General features: G+C 38.8%; 1 protein-coding gene across 4 annotated transcripts in view; it reads right to left on the reverse strand.

Annotated features, from left to right (window-relative positions):
* Positions 1-20993, reverse strand: part of LOC110127253 (cytosolic beta-glucosidase) — a 217055-nt gene that overhangs the window by 134231 nt on the left and 61831 nt on the right. The window lies entirely within an intron of this gene.

Here is a 20993-nt window from a genome sequence, read left to right on the forward strand (position 1 = left end):
GAACCGAGGAGCATACACTTGCCTGACATACACATACTAATATATATGCCTCCCACGTGGTGCTAGTGCATTCCCACCAATGCAGGAGACTAACAGACACGGGTTTGACCCCTGGGTTGGGAAGATCCCCTGGAGGAAGGCATGGCAACCCACTCCAGTGTTCTTACCTGGAGAACACCAGGGAGAGAGGAGCCTGGCGTGCCACGGTTCCTTCAGTTGCAAAGAGTCGGACATGACTGAGCTACTGAGCATGTATATATAGAGTATACATGTATACACACACTATTATTTATATATACATACAATATAATATTCAACCATGAGAAAGAAGAAAATCCTGCCATTTGCAACAACATGAATGGACTTTGAGGCCATTATGCTAAAGTGGAACAAGAAAAACAAAGAAAGACAATTACTGTCAAGCTCTCAGTTACCTGTGCAATCTAAAAAAAGCCTAACTCATAGAAATAGAATAGAATGTTAGTTGCCAGAGGCCAAGAAGAGGTGGGGCAGAATGGGGAAAGGAAGTGTGGTCAAAGGGCACAAACTTCCTGTTATAAGATGAATAAGTTCTGGGGATTTAATGTATAGCAAGGTGACTATAGTTAATAACACTATATTGTATATTTGAACATTGCTACGACAGTATATCTTAAATGTTCTCACCACAAACAGACAAAAAAAGACAATTATGGGGTGATGGAAGTGTTAATTAACTCTATTGTGGTAATTATTTTACTGAATATATACATACATATAAACATCACCTTGTACACCTTAAAATTACACAACATTATATGCCAATTATATCTCAAAAAACATGGAAAAAATAAATTGTAATCACTAGGGGAGGACAGGGGAGAGCCCAGATAGATGAAAGTATTTTTCAAACCTGCCAGGCTATTTCAACATGCAGCCAAGATTGAGAAGTAGTACTCCAAATGCTTGCTCTGTATACAACAAAAATTAGAGTATTGAAGGAAGAGTAAGGAAATGGCAACCCACTCCAGTATTCTTGCCTGGAAAATCCAATGGATGGAGGAGCCTATTGGGCTATAGTCCATGGGGTTGCAAAGAGTCAGACACGACTGCGCGACTTCACTTCACTTCACTCAATGTCAGAATACACAAACTTCCATATTAATATTTTCAATTTCCCAGACTCTTTTGCTTTTCCACCTAAGATCCTTTCAAAGTACTGGCATGTCAGCATAAATGGAAAATTTAGGCCCAGTTGACTGAACATTCTCAGTGGCTCCAAAACAAAGACTTGGGAAAGTTGTCTCCATCACTCAGTCCCTCAGAACTATAGCCCTTATTCACAGCACATTAATCTAAACTACATTTGGAAAACATAACTTAATATTGGATTCATTTCAAGGTCAACAAGTGGAAAGGAGACACATAGAAAAGGACATGGGCCAGCAGAGGAATTAACGAGGTCCCCAAACTATATGGCAAAGGAATATTTTTAAAGAGTGCCCAAGTATCTTGCATACTTACTAATGCAGAAATGAAAGCAAACATTAAAAATCTGAGCCTGTAATCTACTTAGGGTCAAAGTGGCATCCAATGTTATAAGTACCCTGAAGAAGTATGTTCATCTCTTAGGTCACTGTGATACCATGAGGACAAGTGACTACAGGAAATATGTTAATGATATTCTAACACTCCTTTTGGAAGTGTATGAAGGACCAAAAGGCTGGATCCACACAATGGCAAAGGTCATGTCTTTGGCACAGTCCAGAGAATTCAGACCAAAATGTTAGATTCATAATGTGATATACAAATCTAACCCACCACACTGTTCCATCCAGACATTTACTTATTAATGTTCTCTAGTGAAGTGAAGGAGGTTTCCAAGTCAAACACATTGTGATTGATTGGGGCAGACTTTACTTCAAAGAATTAAGTGTGCTTACTTATAATTCTGCAAAGTCTCTACTTTATAATTCATGTTTTTACCATCAATGAGAATTCCTAAGATCCAATTCTAATGCAAAAATATTTATCTCGACAGAGTTTGATTAAAGAAAGCCAACACACATCATCCTGAGCTCGGAATTCATATTAACTTTAAAGACCAGAAGAGATGTGAACCAAAGAAAAGAAACTCTTTTTTTATATGTGATAATCTTTCATGTCATGAAAGCAAAGCTACTAGATCTTAATTTTTCCAAAAACTAAAAAGAAATAGTTACGTGAGATGATAGAGGTGCTAATTATCACTACCATGGCAACCATAATACAATATATAAATGTATCAAATCAACATGTGTTGTACACATTAAATTTACACAATGTTATATATCACACAGACTTCAATTTCCTTCGCCAGGGGTACAAAAGTAGGAATTGGCTATGAAGTGGTTTTCTGAACCATGTTCTTCCCTGCTGGGCATAAAGTTAAGTGTCACTGGTAGGTTGGCAGTGTTTTGAGACCTCATAACTTCAGACTGCTCTAATGTGGAATTTGTGAGAATTACATCAGAGCTTTGGCTAAAACTCCCTGAGACTCATGGAATTCAGGACTGGAAGGTGATCACATCCAGACAGCAGCTGTGCCTTATATATTTCTGTATCCCCCTCAGAAACAGGCACATGGTGGGTACTCAATAAATATTAGGTGATTGCACACACTTGTGGAATGACCATCCCACGTGGGCAGACATCCTCTGAACCGTGTCTTTGACAGATGAGCATCTGGCGTCTGCTTCCATGCCATCTATTGACAGGTATCTAATGACCTCCTGAGGACATTAATTCCCTTCTACAGCCCCACTAATTGTTAGAAAACTCTGGTTTATTTTGAACTGAAACTTGCTTTCTTGTAATGGCATTGGCCTGAGCTCTGCCCTCCCCAACAACACAAAATGAGTCTTTTTAGTCTTTTGCATGATAGCTCTTCAACAACTTTAACAAAAATTACAGGCCTCTCCCTATATGAGATTATCGTGGGTGTTCTCTTCTGGGTATGATTTAGATTATTAATGTTAATGCTTAATGGTGCCTTGGATAAAAGATAGTATTCCAGATATAAACTGAGTGTGATGCTATTATATTTTATAATCAGGCAATCTGACACTACGGATGTAAGCAAAGCAAAGTTTTAAATGACTAAAATATATATGTTTGCTTCCATGGAGTATATTCAACAATTTCTATCAAGCTTCTAGCTTGACTTCTTCCAAGTTTCATTTCTAAGTCAGAAATCTGACCACGTCATTGTATTGCCTAATATTCTTTAATGGTTCCCACAACTTTCTTTCAATCAACAGAAATTTATTAAGCTCCTATTATGTGTATATGTGCTCAGTCATTCACTCATGCCCAGTTCTTTGAGACCCCATGGACTACAGTCCATCAGGCTCCTCTGTCCATGGAATTTTCCAGGCAAGAATACCAAAGTGGGTTGCCATTTCCTTCTCCAATTCTATTATGTACCAGGAACCATCCTATGTTCTGGGGTGCCAGAAATGAGCAGAGAAGCCCTCTCTTTCTGCCATTCAGCTCAAAGTCTAGGACGATGAGTCAAGAAACCAGTAAACAACTAAGAAATACAATTTCAGATGAAGAAAACAGGTAAAAATTGATTGGAAATGGGAGGCCATATATTAGATGCACAGGGAAAACCTCTGTGAGAAGGTGAAATTTAAGCTAAGACCTACTTGATAAAAAGAAACAAACCATCACAAAAGGAGCAGCATGTTTTTGCTCTCTCCTAAGGAGATTTTTGTCACCTTTTTGATGACATTTGAAATGAACTCACTCAGCTTTTTACCCAGATCATTGGTTAAAATGTTACCTGAGGCAGGGTCACAAGGAGACAAACTTTAGGCACCTAGAAGCTTCCTGCTAGACCTTCTTGTAGCAACATCTAATTACAAAGACTTTATATAATAGGCTCTAGGTTCAACCACCTCATTAGAACTGACTCAAATACATTTGCTTTCTTAGAGTAATATTCCATTGTGTCTATGTCCCACAATTTCCATATCCATTCATCTGTCGATAAACATCCTAGGTTGCTTCCATGCCTAGCTACTGTAAATAGTGCTGCAATGAGCACTGGGGTACTTGTGTCTTTTTCATTTATGGTTTCCTCAGGGTATATGCCCAGTAGTGGGATTGCTGGCTTATATGGTAGTTTTATTCCTTGTTTTTTAAGGAATCTGTTCCCTAGTGGCTGCATCAATTTGCATTCCCACCAACAGTGTAGGAGGGTTCCCTTTTCTCCAGAGTCAAGTAAGTCAGCAAGAGAAAGATAAATATCATATATTAATGCAAATATATGGAATCTAGAAAGACAGTACTGATGAACCTATTTGCAGGCAGCAAAGGAGACACAGACATAGAGGCTTTTGGACACAGTGGGGGAAGGACAGGGTGGGATGCTTTGAGAGAATAGAGCTGAAACATATACATAACCATACATAAAATGGATAGCCAGTGGGAATCTGATGTCAGACATAGGGGACCCAAAGCCAGTGCTCTGTGACAACGCAGAGGGCTGGGACGGCAGGGAGATGGGAGGGGGTTTCAAGAGGGAGAAGATACATGTATACCTATGGTTGATTCATGTTGATGTACGGCAAAAACCATCACAATATTGTTAATTAGCCTCTAATTAAATTTTTTTAAAAAAGAAAAATTACAAGGACTTTGCAAAGCAAATAATACACTTGCAAGGTTTCCAAAGCTGGGTAGAATTCCTCCCCTACTAAACTCCCATCAATAACAGAGGGGACATCACACTGCCTGTTGTGGGGCTGTTTTCCTCTCCAGGCAAACCTACCTAGTGAGAACCAAAGGGACTTTAGATGAACGCATTACAATGTATTGATACTTGTGGCACCAGCCCCAGTGGGAGGTTCACAGCTTGGTACCTCAGCCCAATACAAGTCAAACTTCCTTTCCAGGAGCAACCACAGATACACCTTCCCTGCACAACTTGCCTTACTTAGCGGCATACAGTTGACTTGGCAGATGAAGCCTGCGCTGTATGTATATGTGTTTACATAGAAGGGGCCTGAGGGCATTATTCTGGAAAGGGGGAAATATGGATAATGACTCCTCATATTATCGCTTGGCCGAACGACCATTCCGCTGTGAGCTGGAGAAAGCAAAAGCCTTGCCCATCTTCCTGGTGTTCTCCATTTGCAACACATTGTCTCCAAGGAGGAGAAGAGGGCGATAGAGGATGAGATGGTTGGATGGCATCACCAACTCAATGGTTATGAACTTGGGCAAACTCCAGGAGATGGTGACGGACCGGGAAGCCTGGCGTGCAGCCGTCCATGGTCATGAAGAGTCAGACACGACTTGGTGACTGAACAACAACAAAAATCTCCGAAGAAAGTACAATTCCACCCCCAGCCTCTACCTTTAGTTGGAATTACCTTGAGTAAATATTAAGCATGAATCTATTTAGATTCCAGTTGCTAACCTGTCAAACACATGAATTCACCCAAACTCTGTATACCCTACAGATATTCATACCTAGAGCACCCTCAACATTCAAGACTGCTGCTTATGATGAGGCAGGTTGTACTTTGCACAGCTCCAGAAAATACCCTTGACAGAAAGCCTCTCTAGATTTGTTTAGTCTTTGTGATCAAAGTTTTCCAAAAAATATTTTGAGGGAAGGGAGCCTCATTCTATATGGTACAAAGATACCACATGGGCTAAATGTGGGGCTGCTTCATAAACCCTCATGTAGGAAATGCCTTTCAAACATATGAGCTACTCCAAAAATAAATTAATTTTAAAAAAATATGAGCCACTCAATGACATTCAGTGGAGCATTGTTTATAAAAGTGAGAAAAAAAATCCATCATTTTGACCCCAAAGGTCTATCAGCAAGCAAATGGATATTAAATATGGTCTGATCACATATCAGAATATCATAGTGCCATTTAAAAGATGAATTCAAGCTAAAAGTATCAACATGGATAAACCTTATAGAATGTAATGTTGAAAGCAGTTATTGTGACACCATTTATATAAATACTAAGCTGCACAAACAATGTTCAAATAGGTAATGGGTCCATGCATTTTGTAGCAAAATGTTTATCTAATGTGCAATTTGATGTCTACCATTTTCAGGATCAGGGTTATCCCAGGTGAGGGATGGAAGAAAGGCAATTTAGGAAGGGCACAGAAGGGCCTCACCTGGGTCAATGATATTTTTTCATATAAAATATATGTGGCAAAATATTAATATTTGTTAAATCTAGGTCATAGTTGTATGGATACTTGTATTTTTTTCTGTATGCTTGAAATACCTTTTTTTTTTTTTAAGTGAAAGAGAAAAGAAGTGAAGCTTCATTTCCCCAAAGGAGCTACTATGCTTCTTCCCCTCTGATAATGAGATCCCTATTAGTCAGTGGCTTTCCACTTTTTCTTTTTTTAGCAACAGAGTCTTCCTTTCAAATGAAAATTTTTATGGATTTCTAATATATATACCCAATGAAAGCTGAGGTGCCCCAGAGCCCTAATTTCTCACCTTCTCTCAATGTGACCTAACAGAGTCCCCAAAGATATCTCCACAGAACCCAAGTCTCCAGAGCACACAATCTGAACACTACTTTTATAATAAATGGTGAATCCCCTTTAACCCTGATGTCAGAAAGCTACGGGCCAGTTTTCAAGCTTTCTAGTAAACATCTGTGTTCAGAATATTTGTAGTCTCCCTTTCCCTCCTGTTTCTGACTTGCTAGCTGGCATTTCTTTTCATCAAGAAACCTGAATGTAATAAAATGGCCTATCTTCAATAATTGACAAAAATTAATACCTCTCAACAAGTTAAACTGACATCTAACTGTCCTCCCTACTGTTATTCTCTGAATAACCAAGATTTAGCAGTGTTTATGTTATTCAAAAATAGTTTTTAAAATAGAAATACAAAAAGATGATTTTTTAAAGAAGCAAATCTCCCTTAAATAAAATGAAAGCAATAAATGACTCAGATTGAATGCAATTACCCACATTTATAAGAGAATCCAGCATTAGGAATATCAAAAGTTAAAAAATAATAGACTCATTTTCACAATATATACAAATATTGAATCATTATATTGTATACCTGGGACTAATATAGTGTTATATTATGTTATATGTCAATTATACTTGAACAGAATAATTTTAAATTAAAGAATAAGAAACATAATATAAATTACCCTCAACTACTGACCAATATACAGATACTCAATACTACATTTATTGGTACAAAAAGCTAGTGAAGATATTTCTTCGGCTTTAACTTTTTATATTAAGATACATTTATTTGTTCTGACAAGGAAATTTGATACTGTTCTTCTGAAGATGTCACATTTTCTGAAAGAAGTCTCCTCAACAAAACATTGTAGTTGACCATTCTAATATACCAAAGTTCAAAATCATCACTCCCAGAAGATTCAACATAGCCCAATCATGTAAGTATGGTTGGTCAAACATGAAACATGTTTGCAAGAGTCAAACAGATATAACTGCTGTGGCTAGAGAAACAATCCCCCCTCAAATGGCCTGCTTTTAATACATGCCTATATAACAAGGGAAAACTGTCACCTAGTGAGAGCAGTCTCAGAGACAGCGCGGCGTCAGAGTGCTAACTGCTGCTTCCTGCTTATGCACGCAGGCTCCCTGTCTTCCCCAAGCATGTACCCAGACATCATCAAGGAAGATCCCATCCTTTGACAGGAGCACCCTCACCAGTCCTGGCTTTCCACCAGGGCCAAGAGTTGCCTGATCTTGGCAAACAAAATTCTCTCTTCACCAGCTACCCTGTCCTTGTTCCTCATTTAAAGGAAACAATCTACCTCTTTCTGCAGCCACCACTGTACTCACCTAGCCCTGGGATGGTCAGCTGGGATGTGGAGGATACTGTGGGGAAAAAAAAGACTGTCAACTGGAGGAGGGAATTTCAGGGCAAGGCAGATACTTAAAGGAAGGCAGTATGAGGCCAGACACAGGAGGACAAATGAATATTATGTTCTATGGTGATCAACTAAACCTCTAAAATCAATCTGCTTGCCTGAAAATCTACCTTACCAAGATCACAAAGAAACAACACATTGATAAATTCTTAAAGACTTTATTTCTAACACAAGACAGTTACTAGGCCATCTTTTAAAGCAGCACATGACATTACATGGGGCAAGAGATAAATGGAAGAAATGTGAAAAATTCAAAGAAGAAACACAAAAAATGATTAAATGCATAGTAAAGTTTGCATCAGGAAGGTTATGTAGCCTAAAAAAGTCAGGTGAAGATAAGTCTAAAACATAATTGGATAAAAGTAAAGGCTGATGAAACACCAAGACAGGTTGAATACTGTCAGTTGAGGTGCCCATCTCTAGAAATCCATAGAAAAAGAATGGACAGTCCTCCGGGTGAGAAGATTTAGTTACTCATCTGCACAAAATCAGATTGGATGACCAGTATTATGAGCTTGTGATCAAAAATACACAAAGGGCCTTGTGTAGACTCAGACTATTGTTTGAGAATATTTAAAGATTAGCTCTATAATTTCCACCAGGGTGTAACGTCAACACATTGAGAATGGATATAAGGCCTGTGCAAAGTGAACACACACAGCAAATGCCCAGTTGATCCGTAAATATTTTGGGTTCCATCAACATACAATAAATTCTTTATTAGTTAGATAGTCAGGAAATAGAGTGCTCCAGCTAATCAAATATTTTCCGTTAATTGTTACCACATGCAGAAGGATTACAAATTTTTAAAGAATGAGAATAAATTAAAATACACTTAACACTGAAACTAAACTGATTATAATTTAATCTTTCTCTAATTATTCAGAATGCATTTCAGGGTCATCAAGAAAAGCATAAATTATCAGTGCTTGATGACTGTGCAGGAAGTCACAGTTTTTCTAAAATCCTGGTTAATAGATGCTGGGTAAAAAGAATTCACTGCATTCGTTATCATTTGGGGGAGTTATGTGCCAAACATTTTTCTAGGATATGAAGTATGTCATTAATCTTCACCAAAAATAAAATTTCACAGATGATGAACTGAAATTCATAAGAGTTAGAATAACTTGTTCAAGGGTACACAGCAGGAAAGAGTCGTCAGAGCCGGGTTTTGAGGGCAGAACTGTGTCTTTAAGGAATATGCTCTTTCACTATTTCAAACAAGGTATTGCACAAAAGTATTCATAAAATTTATTGCTTGTATGCATAAAACTTAAGCATAGTCAGTGGGTCGGATTGTTCATTTTTCCAGACATGCTGAAGAATTTTTCTGAACCATTCTTGAGATTGCTACCATGTATTCATAGTGGCAGAAACTTTGGGCATGAAATATTTTTATAGATTTTTTTTTTTAAATAAAAGGCCAACTGCTCATTCAAAAGCTCAAGAATATAGCTCAATCTTTGGACTAAATTAGCATAGCCTCGGCCACAAAACAAAATGGTTTACCAATAAATGTATATACTTAATATACATTCATTTACTCACATTTTATGCAGTGACCTAATTTCTGTGTTAATCCACTCATATTTAACTGTGCAACATATCTGACTTGACTCAGATGGTAAAGAATCCACTTGCAATGTGAGAGACCTGGGTTCAATCCCTGGGTTGGGAAGACTCCCTGCAGAAGGGTATGGCTATCCACTCCAGTATTCTTGCCTGGAGAATTCCATGGACAGAGGAGCCTGGCAGGCTACAGTCCATGGGGTCACAAAGTCAGACACGACTGAGTAACTTTCACTTTCATAAAGGAACATTTAAAATTATAGACTTTAGGCTGAGTTTATATCTATAAAGGAAATGAATTCAATTTGTGATGGAAGAAAAAAGTTATTTCATCAACAGATGTGATACATCCCTTGTCCCATCATCTACTGTTGAGTCCCAAACATTCAGTTTCACCTGAGACATTTATGGTTTCTTGTTCACCTGTTTTCACAAGCACCAATTAAAATTCTTCTGGGTCCAAATGCCTTCTGTTCCTTCACCTCTAATGGTTTCACTTATCTCTAAAACAGGCAGTAATTCCCATAATGGAATTTCACAAACAAGGGGGGGAAGTGGCTGAACTTTGGAAGGTGGGGAATCATCTCTGGCCATGATACTGTTTCATTAGCTAATTCCATTCACATCCAGGAGACTTGGCAGTTCTGAGATGACCCTCATCAAAGAGGCTGGCCTTCCTCCCCTCCTCTGCACATAGCATTTCCAGATAAGCCTTAAGAATTACTTTCTATTCCAAAAGAAACTATTTTCATCTCTAGCACCACACTGATATTTCCATCATGTTGAAGAAAATCCTACCTAAACCGTAACTTGGGGTCAGAGGATCCCTGACCGGAGTTACCCCTTTGCTCAAACATTCAGAATAGAAAAACAAACTTCACATATATGAAGTCGCTACACAGAATTATGGTGGGAAGGTAATTCTGAAATTTGATCCTTCCTTCTAATTCAGGATCTTGCCCAGAGACAAAAGTTTCATGCTCAAGTAAAATTTAAAGAAAGTTAAAATTACTGCACTGCCTAACTGAATTAAATTACGCATTTATAGTGAAGCTTGAAAATCATACTTAACTGTCTTAAAACTTGATAGATTAGGTGGTGCTTGCCATGATCGTGTTTTGAAAGGTGATTTCACTGCTCGTGATTGTAACTGCCGAGGAGCTGTTCAGTTGGGAATTTTACTCTAATGCTTTGAACTGATTTGTTCATTCAATTTCCTCTCTGAGATTTTATACCCTCCACAGTAACTTTGTTAAACTTGAATCTGAGGTGACCCTTCTGATTCTGAACTCCAAGGGATAACTTTCTCAGGGGAAGAAAAGTAAGGTTCATTTTCAATATGAATGAATAAAAAAGGAAACACCCAGACTGAAGGTCAAGAAAATGTTACTTGGAACTGAATCAATATCAATAGAAACAGTTCACTGAAGAGCAAGGGCTAATTTTATGTCCAGATAAAAAAGGTGCTCACATTTCAAATTAAGTAGCTGGATAAGAAGAATGAAGAAAGTTCTTTTTAAAAGACTATTAATTATAATTCCTTAGACTTAATTTTATAGCCTAAGAAATTACCGAGAGTTCTTATAAAATATGATCCTTGACATACACGTCTAGAAAGAATATTTGGAGGGTCACATAATTCTTAAACTGAAAGGATCTCAAATGAATAGCTAGTTTACCCCTTTTGTTCTTCAAATGAAGAAACTGAGGCACAGTGAGGTGAAGCGTACTTACAGAAAAGAAAGGTCAAAAAATTTTAGCATAGACTTCAATTACTGTCAGAACAAACTCAAGTTTAATATCAAAGGGGTATAATTAGCACCCATGCATAATACCAATGCATGAAAATCATCTTAATAACGGTAAAAACAATCTATCATTTCTTTAAAATTTTATTAAAAAGCAAAATGGTGGAATAAATCTAGTACTTCATTGCAATTCCCAGGAGTAATTCATTTCTCCTACTAATCTAGACTCAATCTCCTAGTCACTCATTAAATGTTTACTGAGCATTTACAGAATGCTAAGTATGGAGCTCAAAACTCCAAAACTGTATTCTTGTCAGAAATTTGTCTGTTAAAAAAAAATGGTGATTAAAAGTTTACTACATACTGTTCCTGCCTCTGGGTGCTTATACCTTTTAAAAACTTCCATTTTCTTCTAAAAATGACTTTCTTCCTTCCTTTCAAGAATTATAGCAGGCACTGTCTTCAAGAATCCAAGTATTTCTCAAGTTCTATCTATTCAATCATCTTATTTAACAAATATTTAATTGTTACAGGGCTACAGTTGTGCAAGGATCCTATGAATCAGTTACAGTATCAATGTTTAATGTTTCTTTCATAATATTGTTGATTTTCTTACATACAGTGTCAAGCTCTCTATTGGAATAATATATATATATATATATATATATACACACACATATATGATGCAGTCAACCAATAATTTATCCAATAACAAGCCTGGGAAAGCTGTCAGAAACCATATTTATGTCACTATAAGAGCAAATGTCCAGCATAAGCAATCTCAAAGTTATATAATAAATATTGAGCAACTGTCCAGCATATGTTGAAGTTATAAACAGATAAGACCAGACCATAGGTGAGATTAACACTGCTTAAGGTCTCATTAGCAATGCTGCAAATCCAGAGACTAATTTTCTCAGTGTACCCAGAGTTAATATCCACTGCTGAACTCACAAGACTGATTTACAAGACAAAATGTCAGAATAATAATTCATAGTGAGGAATATCCTCTTCCAAGATTTGGAAAACTCCAAAAGTTCCCTGAGTAGGAATGGCTAACACCTGGCCATGCACTCCTCTCTCTCCTTTCCAAGAGCCCACAGCTGTCCAACGGAATGCGTCTTAATACAGTTACCAAGACAACCCCTGCCAGTCACACTAAGAAATTACTTACCACATTCCAAAGTAAGTTTTTAGAGAACTAAGAAGCCAGGTGGTAATCAGGTTATTTTGCAGATCAGGAAACAAGAGCTAATGCAGGCAGACACATGGAGCCCCACATCACCTGGGCCCCTGGGGAAAACCTAAGACTTGCACCGTCTCCCACTCCCAAGACCCCGCTCAGCACCTGAATATTCTAGCATTGCTCTCTCCCTGAACAGGTGAAAAAAATCATCATCTCTTCAAACTCATTTCTGTTTCCTTTGGATATATACTCTGAAGTGGATTTTGCTGGATCATATGGAAGTTCTATTTTTAACTTTTTCAGGAACCTCCCGACTGTTTTCCATGGTGGCTGAATCAATTTACATTCCTACCAACAGTGTACAAGAGTTCTCTTATCCCCATGTCTTCCCCAATACTTATCTCTTGTTTTCTTGACAACAGCCAAGAGACATACGAACTCCTATGTTTATTTGTTTGTTGCAGCATTATTCACAATAACCAAGATATGGAAACAACCTAAATGTCCATCAAAAATTGATCAACAGATGAATGAATGATAGTGAAGTTGTGGTATACACACACACACATGCACACACATACACAATGAATTATGAGAAGAAAGAAAAGAAATCCTGCCATTTGCAACAACATGGATGGAATTTGAGGGCACTATGCTAAGTTAAAAGTTAGAAAAATACAAATATTGTATAAAATCACTTTCTTATGGAATCTAAAAAGCCACATTTGTAAAAAGAAAGAGTAGAATGGTGGTTACCAGAGTCTGGGAGTTATGAGAGATGTTGTTTAAGGGTACAAACTGCGAACTAAAAGATAAGTAAGTTCTGAGGAACTAATGCACAGTATAATGGTTATAGTCAACAATACAGTATTATAAACCTTAAAGTTGTTAAGAGACTAGATCTTAATTGTTTCTACTACCAGAAAAAGAAAATGATAATTCTGTAACATAAGAGAGGTGTTAGCTAACACTAAGGTTGTAATGATACTATAATATATAAATATCAAATCAACGTGGTATACACCTTAAACAATGTTATATCTCAATTATGTTTCATTTAAAGCATGTGTGTGCTCAGTCATGTCTGACTCTGAGACCCTATAGACTGTAGTAGCCTGCCAGACTCCTCTGTCCACAGGATTCTCCAGGCAAGAACACTAGTGTGGCTTGCCATATCCCACTCCAGGGGATCTTCCCAACTCAGGGATAGAATCCACATCTCCTGTGTCTCCTGCATTGCCAGCAGATTCTTTACTGCTTGAGCCACTGGGTTTTCATTTAAAAAGTATTACCAAATCCTTCCTTTTGCCCCCCTTTTGGGATTCTATTGACTCTATTCCTTATATTGGAAAGATAAGCCTTCTTCAGACAAATTCTATTTTACAGATCTTTCACAGCTATAAAAATGCTACTGCACTTCTGTTTGCTGCTACCTCAATACAAACACTACCAGACAGACTGCCCTAACAATGGAGGGTGAGTTTAGAATCACCTAAATAAAAATTTTTAAAGACTGTATAGTAGTATAAAATTCACGGGGTATGGGGTAGTGGAGGACCTTAAGTAATCATCCCCTTGAAGCAGTTGGAACTGAATTAAAAAGAAGTCCAAGGGACTTCTCCGTAGGGGGCAGAGAATGCTATGGAAATAGAAGATAAAGAATGGTTTCTAATCAGGAAGCACAAGGGCAGATTCTCTGATGTGAGACTGAGCTGCTGCTCACAGGGAAACTCCTTGAAACCTGCTCCCAGGAAGCAGATGCACCAGGTTCTATGTCTCAAAGAGGGTGTGCCTGCTAAGTCAAGTATGTACCTCACCATATCAGTATGGCCTCACTTGGGTTAAGTCTGATGAAGTAGCTCAATAATGGCAGTGTGTGGGTGTGTGTGTGTGTGTGTGTGTGTGTGTGTGAGTGATTTTGAACTCTGCCAAGCACCATACCAGTCAATAGGTCATAGAACACATTCTCTCAAACCCCTAAACTGATCCCACTATCATAGCCCTTCAGAAACATGCAAGAAAATAGAAACCATAAATTCTGAGACAGGATCTGGATAATGAGCACCAAACCTCCCCTTTGCAGTGGAGAGCACTAAGGTCCAGATTGTGTATTTTGGCCAGAGTGGTTGATATCCTTAAAGGTATAAAGTAACTATATCAAATATGAAACTAATATCTAACATTTTAAGGTGTTCTGGGCATACGAATACATAAATTTATTTTCACAACTGACTTTGGGTTAGGCAGAATGGCAATTAGCATCAGTCTCATTGAACAGATGAGGAAGTTGACATTCAGAGAGTCCTAGTGAGGACTTCCCCAAAGGCACCCCCCTAGAACACAAGACTTAGCCTTCTCTCTTCAGACCCTGCAGACTTTCTACTCTTCTACCCTTCATGTGGGAGAGGGACGACAAGATGCTACTGAACAGAAGTAGGGGAGAAGCAATAGAGGACAATCACCTGGCATGTTTCTCTTCAAAGTTTACTCTATAATCTCTGGTTGTCTGAGTTGATGTGTGGTCTGAATATGTAGGTTGGTGGTGGTTTAGTCATTAAGTCATATCCAACTCTTGAGATCCCATGGACTGCAGCCCTCAAGGCTCCTCTGTCCATGGGATTTTCCAGGCAAGAACACTGGAGTGGGTTGTCATTTCCTTCTCCAGGGGATCTTCCCAGTCCAAGCAGCAAACCTGCATCTTCTGCATTGCAGGCAGATTCTTTACCACTGAGCCACCAGGGAAGCCCTGTAGCCTTGTAGGTTGGTGGGATACAAATACATTGGAAATTGTTTTCTTCATGACTTTTCAAATTCCACAAGTCTATACACTAGCATGCTTGAATAATTCTGTGAACAGCCTTTGAATCTCGTTCTTCCTTCTCTATTCTGACCTTGACTCCTCTTCACAGGCTCCATTCAGTCCTGCCGGGAGCAACAGTATCAAGTGCATCTGACATCCCAGCCTCCACATACCCAAAGCTGTGAGTTCTCCATGAGCTATGAGATGAACTGCTCCATGGGGCTGAGTTGACAAAGGTTTATCTTGAGAAGCAATAAAACAATAAACATGGAGTGGGACTCTACATTCAGGCAATTGAGTCTCTATTCTGAGCTTGCAATGGATTTTTAATTGGTTCATTTTTCCAAAAGGTCAATGTGTCAAACTTTGAGCCTTTTCCTTAATTCTTAGGATATTTTCTAACACATATTTAGAAAAACACAGGTGCTTAACACATTTTGTCCAGTTAAATGGGCCTCTGCAATCTGAAATTGACATAGGCAGGTGGCTGCCAGGTCTGCACCACTTTAGGAAATGGATGTATTTCTCCCTTCCCGGATCTCCACTGGAAGGGAGGGAGGGAGAATGCTGACAGACAACAGCAGGGTGATTCTGAGCCCAGCATCCTATCTTAGTGGTATACCCAAGCTGCAAGATTTATAACCTTCTTGTTACAATGCATCAGCTTCAACACTTTCAGTGAAGTCTTCAATAACTTCGATGACATCTTGCTGAGGGGTTTTGTCATTAAAAGCCTAAAGCTGGTCATTAACAAACCTTCTCTGCAATCATCTACCGCTGTGCTAACTCAGGCATGGATCTCACTGGAAAGTTGGGCTGGCTCAGAAACTTTCCAGAAGGCTGCGTTTTTTTCCCACGTGGGGTATATTTCTTTAAGAAAAGGAAATACAGTTCTCAATCATTTCATTTCATCATTTATTTCTCATTATCCATGGACTAACTCTTCTCTGAAAGACACAACCAAATTCGACAAACATGTGTAGAAAGCTACTTCATGACAGAAACAGTACTTGGGGCTGAAGATATAATTATAAAAAAGACACAGCTCCAACTCTCAAAGGGTTCAGAGATATCCCCCTCCCAAAATTAACTGTCATTTATGGAATCTTTCATAACATGCCAGACTCTGTACTTAGGCTTTATAAGCATTATCGTGTTCATTTTTCACCATGCTTTAGAAGACAGATATTTTTATTATCCCCATTTAAAGATTAAATGACTGAAGTATTGTTTGTTTAAGAATTGCCCCCCAAAATCACTGAACATGAAGTGGAAGAACCAAGTTTCGAACCTGTATCTTGCCTGACTTCAAGCTAGCTGATCTGCTCCAAACAACAGGATTGGGCCAGGAAGAAGGTGAAGAACATGACATTTCAGTTGAGGAAAGACTGAGAGCCACGCCAAGGGGAGACACATGTTCGGTAGGTAGGTGTGAGGAACAGGTTGAACCCAACTGAAATCCACTTTTACGAGAGTTTATGTCATGGGTCAAGGATCACCCGCGGAGAATAACTTGCCTGGTTTCTCACACTTTCTTACCTCCTCAACATCCAGATTATTAAGGTATCCCTTTATGTGTCCTTGGGCCCTTGTGGCTCAGCTGGTAAAGAATCTGCCTGCAAGGCAGGAGACCTGGGTTCAATCCCTGGGTTAGGAAAATCCCCTGGAGAAGGCAAAGGCTACCCACTCCAGTATTCTGGCCTGGAGAATTCCATGGACTGTATGGTCCATGGGGTCACAAAGAGTCGGACACAACTGAGGGACTTTCACTTTCATTTACGTGTGCTTATACATAGACTTAATATATAAGAAATTAAAAGACACTTGCTCCTTAGAAAAATAGCTATGACAAACCTAGACAATGTATTAAAAAGCAGAGACATCACTTTGCCAATAAAGGTCCATATAGTCAAAGCTATGGTTTTTCCAGTAGTCATGTATAAATGAGACAGTTGGGCCATAAAGAACGCTGAGTGCTGCCGAAGAATTGATGCTTTCAAACTATGGTGTTGGAGAAGACTCTTGAGAGTCCATTGGACAGCAAGGAGATCAAACTAGTCAATCCTAAAGGAAATTAGCCCTGAATATTCATTGGAAGGATTGGTGCTGAAGCTAAAGCTCTAATACTTTGGCCACCTTATGCGAAGAGCCAACTCATTGGAAAAGACCCTGATGGGAAAGATTGAAGGCAGGAAGAGAAGGGTACAACAGAGGATGAGATGGCTGGATGGCATCACTGACTCAACGGACATGAGTTTGAGCAAACTCTGGGAGATAATGAAGGACATGGAAGACTGGCGTGCTGCAGTCCATGGGGTCACGAAGGGTCAGACACAACTGAGTAACTGAACAACAATAATATATAGACTTAAACTTGCCAGCTGGCACCAGAGCAGCCAAGACTGGTGTAAATTTTATGAATATAATAAAGATTCAAATCATGTGAGAAAAGCCTAACGCTTTGAAGATCACCGCTTCTTGAGTATTTACAAAAATCCCCGTGACCGAACAATTCCAGCTACCCAGTTATTTGATAGTTGTTTCTGCTGCCAATTACTTGATATTTCACTTAATGTGGCAACCTCTCCAAATGAAGTAATGAATGGAGGGAAGTCCTGGCTGCTAGGTCCTCCATAGGATTCAATCATAAATAGCCAGAGGGCCAGTGCTACCAGCATTTATTAGGAAGTTTCCCAGAAAAAAATGATGGAAAAATTGCAGACATGGCAGGGGACGTTCTGTCATAACTTAGGGACATGAAGGGGGATAGAAATTTTTTTTAATGTCCTGGGATTCTATTTTTTAAATAATAAGGAAAATAACTTGAGGTGATAGATATATTCTTAAAAGTGCACATTTGGCAATGATAACAGGGCTTACTATGTGCCAGGCAATTGCTTGGGGTGTTTAGCACAATAACTTATTAAATGAAATGTTTACAACTCTACCAGGGAAAGTATTGCCCCATTTTTATAGAGGAACAAGCTGTGAGTTTGGGAGGTTAGTTGAATAACTGGAGCTGGAACACAAGCCCAGTTATATATTATTTCAAGTTCGCGTGTCTCCACTGTGTTGCTTTTCTCTTATCCATATCTACATTAATTAAAACAAAACCTGTTTAAAGGCATTTAAATAATGCAGTGATTAAAAAGGCATTCGCCGATTTCTCCCTTTTTTTTTCCTGAAATGACATTTTCCTCTTTTCTTTTTTTCTCCTTTTCTCATAAGGAAATAGAAACATTAGCTTTCTTTTTACAGCTCAATTAATTGCTGTGGGATTTTACCCGAGGAGATTAGTAAGGCCTTCAGGCAGACGCCATTGATCCAACTACAGTGTCATTATGTGCCTGTCCATATGCATGATGTGGGAGGGAAGGCTTTGTTCTTGAGAAGCACAAAGCCATCATCCATCTGACTCCCTGGGTTCTGGCAGCCTCTCACCTGCCGTGCTTCCCACAAATACCTTCTTCGGCTTGTTATTGCTTTTAATCGCTCACAGGGTGGTTCTTCCCAGTAAAGTGCTCGCCAGTCAAGATCATCGGCACTACCTTGGAGGAGTCTCAGGAAATTGATCAGTCGCTTCGGCTCCCTTCCTCTGATGAGAGGCAGGATATGGGACATCTGAGCTCTGTCCAAGGTCATAGGACTTGCTGGCTCCTGCCGAGGCAGGATGAAACCCTTTCAAAGAATTTACGCAAGCCCAGGGCACCCAAAGGTGAGGCAAAGTTTCTAGAAGTGTGGTGGGACAAGCAAGTGCTCTCACTCAGAAAGCCCTGGACTCGGATCCTATCAAACACCAAAGTAGTGGCAGTAACAATAATACTATACACATTCTGCCTTGTTCCAGCAAATATTACTTAGTAACTTTTTGATCTCGAGCAAATGACTTAGCCTCTTTGAAACTCAGTTTTCTTATCTGTAAGATAGGAGCAATGACCTCATCTCACTGTCTTGAAAATAAAATGTGATCGCATCAATTAAGACCCTTTTTGTTCCAAGTGATAGAAATCCAATCAGAATCAGGTGAACCAGAAAGAGCCCTTAATTATAAGTAAAAGTAATGTCTCTCAAAAACATGTTTGCAGCTGAGTCTGAGAAAAACTGGAATTAGAAGCACAACTGTCCCCCTGATTTCTCCCTGGTTTCTTGTCTCCATTTCCCTGGGTGCACTAGTAGCTGTTGCCCACCCACCTTCTCACTACCCCTAAGCTTTACATGGAAAAGCATAGCCACCAATGGCCCACAGAGTTACATAACCTTGTCAATCCATGTTATGAGACAAGCAAACTGATTGGTCCAAATTCTAAATCCCAGGGAAGAACTGGGATTGATCCACCTCACGCCATGTGCCTACATCTAGATCAATCAATTGTCTGTTGACAAAGAGCAGTCATTTATTCTGCTTACATAGCTATCCCTGTGGTGAGTTTAAGAACAGGGGCAAGGTGGGTATTTCCTAGAAAGAAAAGAGACTAGTTATTGGAAAAGAGTTTCACTGCAGAAGAAAGAACTGGTGTTCACTACAACAACATATGAAAAATAGCTATCACTATATCCAGTCCAGAATAGATACACTTAATATAGTGTTTTTGGTCAATGTGTAGATTTCTACACATTTTGAAAAACTACATTTTCAAAAAATACAATATTATTTGTTAATTGCAAAGAATAGAAATCATAATGTTAAGAATCAGAAGAGAATGTAGATGCTGTGAATAATTAACGGTTTAGGTTCATACTTTTTCCATTAATTCAACAGTACAATAGGAATTCAATAAGTTCGAAAGCAGGATTTTGTTCCTAACCTTATCTTCTCTCCTATCCCTCACAAACCCAAATCTTCTCACATTTTCATCTCTTGCCTTTAGTTACTGTTCTGTCTTTAAGTTATCTTAATTTGAGGGTCCACCGGTGAGTTTTTAGTGTTAAAGATCTAAGGCACTGTAGAAACAACTAAAAATGACTTCAGAGAACAAAGAAATGTCCTTATGTGTTAGCACTAAACAGAGCACCAAGATGGGAATGAAGAAAGACAATTTCTACTTTTTCTCTTTTTTCCCTAAAATATACAGAACAGTGTTGAACAAGTCCTTTGTGGTCCCTAGGGCATCCATAAATCTGATGATCATAACTAGCCTACTTGTCTCTTGAGGTGAAGTTGGGAACATTGGTGTATTAGCTATGAGCAGGGTCATTTATAACCCACTCCAGTATTCTTGCCTGGGAAATCCCATGAACAGAGGAACTTGGCGCGCTATAGTCCATGGGGTCGCAAAGAGTCAGACATGACTTAATGATTAAATAGCAGCAGCAGGGTCATTTATAGGGAGAAGTGGGGAAGAATCTCAGAAAACTAGAGATTTCCTTTTCTTATCAGAAGGTGAATTCCCACACAGAGGATGAATCTTTTTTGTGTGTAACACAAAAGAATGATTTTGCTTGTGTAAAATTGTAGAAATCCAATTGCCCTCTGTCAATAAACCCCAGGGCCTGGGTGAGGAACTGAGTCAATATATTTGAGGTTTTGGAAAGAAACCACTTTGTGTCACTTTCCAGAATTCCTTCTCACTGATTCCAGTATATTACTGATTTAGTTTGGAAAGAATAATTCCAGGACCTCTCAAACAGAGTGAGGAGAAATAAGTGCCTATCATGGTTTAAAAAAAAAGGAAATTGAAAGCCTCATTTTCATTGAATTTTGTTGCTATGATATGATTTCTTTATAGGGAGGAGAAATTAAATTTATGAAGCAACAG

The sequence above is a fragment of the Odocoileus virginianus genome, chromosome 21, assembly GCF_023699985.2.
Source record: "Odocoileus virginianus isolate 20LAN1187 ecotype Illinois chromosome 21, Ovbor_1.2, whole genome shotgun sequence".
NCBI classification, from domain to species: domain Eukaryota; kingdom Metazoa; phylum Chordata; class Mammalia; order Artiodactyla; family Cervidae; genus Odocoileus; species Odocoileus virginianus.